The sequence below is a fragment of the Austrofundulus limnaeus genome, unplaced genomic scaffold (assembly GCF_001266775.1).
Source record: "Austrofundulus limnaeus strain Quisiro unplaced genomic scaffold, Austrofundulus_limnaeus-1.0 Scaffold29, whole genome shotgun sequence".
NCBI lineage: Eukaryota > Metazoa > Chordata > Actinopteri > Cyprinodontiformes > Rivulidae > Austrofundulus > Austrofundulus limnaeus.
In genome coordinates, this window is record NW_013952431.1 from 1,758,967 (window position 1) to 1,763,033 (window position 4,067).

The window sequence follows — 4,067 nt, forward strand, 5'->3', positions numbered from 1 at the left end:
GCAAAATTATTTTCTCGGCCCTCGCAGATTTAATCAATATTAGCTCTAAATGTTAAGTTAGGTACATGTGTACAGAATGCTCCACCTTTTACAGAACTGGCTTTCTTGCTTTTTAAAAAAAATTTCTGGTCTTGGTCTTGACTCAGTCTCCCCCTCCCTCGGTCTTGGTCTCGACTTGGTCCAGGCCCTAAATGTCTCGTCTCGGTCTCGATACACTGTGGTCTTGGTCTTGACTTGGTCTCGGGTTAGGTGGTCTTGACTACAACACTACCTGGAGGAACCAGAAGTTCAAAACAAGAGTCAATAAAAACAGAWAARTAAGCTGTTTGTCAGAGAAGATTTGGCTAATTTTTCATGTGTGCAGCCCACATATTCAGCTCCACTGGACATCCTACAAATGCATGTTCCTTACAAATGTGRCACCATTTAAAATGGAAATTAATAGGATTTCCAATGGTGTAAGATTTTATCGCTAAGTGGCATTGTTACAACAAAGAATAAGTTTTTAATATCCACGTAAATTTTCTGACGTCGTCAAATTTCACAAAGAACAACAACAAAAAACACAACCAACTCTGGTTTCTAAYACAGCACCACGTTCTAATCAACACCCAGCAGCTGCAGTCCAGCCAGTGTTTACATGTAAACTGCAAATTAGGATTGTGTTAACASAAGAGAGGAAGCCTGGTGTCAGGAAAAGAGCAGGAAGTAGGAACAACCCAGGAGAGCTTTATACTTCAGGGATACGACTTTTACACTTTAACCTTCGCTCAGCCTAACTGTGTGGGAAAACTGCAAAGCATGCATCARACTTTTTTTTCTCTGTTTTCAAGCCCAGTCTCCATCATTTAACTCTTCTCTACGTCATCATCTCAACTGTGTGACCTCATTTAAACTTATTCAACTTATTGAAAACACAAACAAACATGCTCCGAATCAAAAAAACAATGTGATTTAAGCGTGTCTATTTTAATTGTTATGTTCAAAACAATTATTTTAGATCTAGGTTAACATTAGTTAAAGGTTTTTGGTGCCACATTAAGGAAACATGGCAGGAAATRTTCGAGAACCAAAAGTCGAAAACCTTAAGCTGTTTTTAATGAAGGAAATCCACCCTGCTGCAGATATGCAGACAGATCAAAACTCCATTAAGTATTTATGTAATTTCAGCGTAATGCATTCAGTATTTCATTTATAATGAGCAGAAAGGGTTTGCTTACTGAACCATTTAACCCAGCATAGAAGGTGCCTCACACATGTGGTTTGACTTGATAAAACTAATTGGTATTTTTAAATATGTCTGTTTTTACAAAAAGGGGAACTTTTTGACACTTTAACCTCTAATTTATCCATCAATATCTGTAATATAAATGCCAGAGTTTTGCAGGATCAGCCTAATTTGAGAAGAGACAGAGTTCTAGTCATTTCAGTCAAAYCTTGTTGAATAATGTGTAATCTCTCAGCTACCACTACACTAAGTTTTAGTTCAATCTCTGTAAAAAGTTGTTGCCATTTTGTCTTTCAAACAGTCAGATGGCTGTGGCTCTAAGCTGGAATTCACTTTAAAAAATGATTTGGTTGTAAATGTGTAACCAAAAGTCACTCCCTGAAAGTTTCATTAAAATCCATCCAGATCCTTGTGACATATTTTGCTAACAGACAGAGRTGACTTCAAAGGTTAATGGATGAATTTAAAAGCAGTTATTGTGACTCTGTTATTGTGATGACTGTACCACACTTAATTTAAGCTCATTATCATTAAAATTAGCTGTGTTTTTAGCTATTTGTGTGTCCAGCCAATGTTGAGTGATTGACAGTTGATTAAAATATTATTGCATGTGTGTGGGTGTGAAATGACTAAAACTTGTTTATAAAACGTGCATTAAATAGATTTGTTTTACTTTGTTCTAAAAACACTGTAAAATATCTTAAAAAATCAGCAAAAAGACCAAAGTATGTTGGTACTTCCAGTCTGCTTGGATCTGCTACTGAATGTTGAGCAGTGGTACAACACCGCCACCTGCAGGACATAACGTGAACTTCAACAACAACAAAAAAAAAAACAGTTTCTTTGGGTGAATTTTGAAATAGTTTTTCATATTTAAGTTTGCTTTTTTTCTTATGAATTCATTAAGTTGTTAATTATGATATGGATTTAAATCCACAACACTTTTGATCATAATAAGATATTCCTTTTTAGTTGTTTCTAAGAAAGTGCTCAAATTGAACACAGATAACGTGACATGTATATAACCTGAGAGTGTTTTGTGATGTATAAAATAGTGTGAATSTTTGCTTTACAAAATCCTATCTAAGGCCTGAAAACAAGGCAAATATTATTATCTGTAACTTTACTAAAAATGGGACAGAAAAAATACAATTTCTAGCCTTAGAAATTACCAAACAGTCCTCATTACTAGTTTTTTATTGTAAAAAAAAAACCCCACTAAAATGTTCATAGTTGAATGTTTCAGAAAGTTTACATACTTCTTCATTCCTATGTTTTAGTGTTGATTAACAGACTGATAAAAACAGAAACATTTTAACACAACCTGACTTTTATGACTTTTTTTTATAACAAGTAAATCTACAATAAATATTTTCATAGTTTGCAAATAAATTCATGAGTTCTGGCTGTAAATATATTTTGTACCAGATTTAATAAAAATGTTTCAGGCTTTTCTAACAACACAGGAAGGCGACAGATGTGCTGAAGAATAGACAGAAACAGCTTTAAATGTTTTCACACTTGAAAACGAGACGTATCTGACTGGATCCATGAACTAGGGTGAAGCAGCAGCAGATTGGAACAACTTTACATAATAAATTCAACTCCTCTGGAATGAAACAGCCTAATAATGGAAAAGAAATTTAATACAAGTAACTGATTCCRCCTGTTTGTGTTTAAAAAGGTCATAAATTACTATTAAACCTATCACCACCCATAGCCGAAGGCAAAGGCAGGGTGATTATGTTTACTCTAGTCTGTGTGTGGATTTGTTAGCTGTTAGCAAAATATCTCATGAATCCTCAAAGGTTATTATTACATTTTATAACTGATTAACTTTTACAGTCAACCCCAGTAAAGATGGCCACCACTGCTAGGCAGCTTTAGCCAACACAAAAATGATTATAATCCATCATTTGACAGATGTGGAGCTAAGATTTGGTGGCAGTTTCTAAGAGTCATCCTATCACAACTAATCACATAAGATTGTATGAACTGGAGTCAGATATGGTTTGTTCGCAAAATATTCCATAAACAACTGAAGTCATTTTAATAAAACTTTTTAAAAGCTGTGTACACATCTACAGCTGATTAAGAGAATGTGATAGTTTATAAGCTAAAGAATATTTCTTCTGCAGCCATGTTTGTGTTTCATCCTCTTTTCACTGCAGATGTAAAAACTGTTTCAGAGAACGATACAATGATCTGCCTAGATTTAAAGACTCACTGAACCAGTTTTAGGCTGTGAACAAATGGAAACAACTGACCGATGCCAAAGAAAGATTGATGAACTCCTCATGATTCCTATTCCACCCTGGAAGGAATGGTTATGAGGTTATTTTGAAGCATAATTACGATTGAGGGGAGAATAAAATGCCCTGCCTGATGTAACATGTGTGTCATGTTAAAGCTATGTCCCTAAAGGAAYATTCAATAAGAATTAGAAGTGGGGTTTGTTTAAGTAGTTTAATGGCTGACAGAAAAAAGGCGACAGATGATTTATATCAACCAGCTCACAGTGATGAACGTGTGACTCAGTGAACTGGTGAAACCATTAAGCCAGCCAGGGTAAACAGTGTGARTCCAGTGGAAAAATGAACATTCTCCAGTCTTCATATTTGCTTTGCCTTAGAGAGGAAAATCATTGAAAAAAAGTGAATTTACTGAAGCTGTCTGCTGGAAGGCACCTGTATTTGTTTTCATTTTATTAAAATTTACTTTAAATTAGGAATGCACTTACATGAAAATTTCAGCTGATATCGATATCCGATATTATTATTGCTGTTATGGCCGATAACCAATATTTTCTGATATTACACAAACACACAAATATATATAT